Genomic DNA, 565 nt, shown 5'->3' on the forward strand with positions numbered 1-565 from the left:
GAACTGCCGACCGATCGCTCTGCAGATGGAGAACCGGCTAAAGCTGCCAAAAGTCAACGATTCGAAAAGAACGAGCAAGCCCTATAGTAACTGGTCGGATGCGTCATGTACGTTTCGCTAACGTCTCGGCTGGACTTGGCTGTTGCGGCAAATTACTTCAGAAAGTTCCAAGCGTGCTCCAACGTGATTCACTGGGTACATCTGCGCCGTCTAATACGCTACATCAGAGGAACGCTAGATCTCGGGCTGATCTACCGAGGATGTGACGTTGGCCCGGTGCTCGAAGCCTATTCCGACGCTGACTGGGCGATGGACGTTATTGATGGTAGGTCTGGTGCAGTGCTTAAGGTGTGTGGATCTAATTTCAGCTGGAGTGCCAAGAAGCAAGCTACCGTATCCCTCTCCTCTACTAGTCGCCCTCTGTGCGGCTACTTGCCATGAACTAAGGCTGGTCAGAATTCTGGAAGACCTTGGGTCCAAGCTGGTGACTCTCATCACCTACTATGAGAGCAACCAGTCGACGATGAAGATTGATGCAAACCAGAAGGACTCTGGTCGTCTGAAG

Source organism: Aedes albopictus, chromosome 1 (assembly GCF_035046485.1).
Source record: "Aedes albopictus strain Foshan chromosome 1, AalbF5, whole genome shotgun sequence".
In the NCBI taxonomy this organism is placed as follows: Eukaryota; Metazoa; Arthropoda; class Insecta; order Diptera; family Culicidae; genus Aedes; species Aedes albopictus.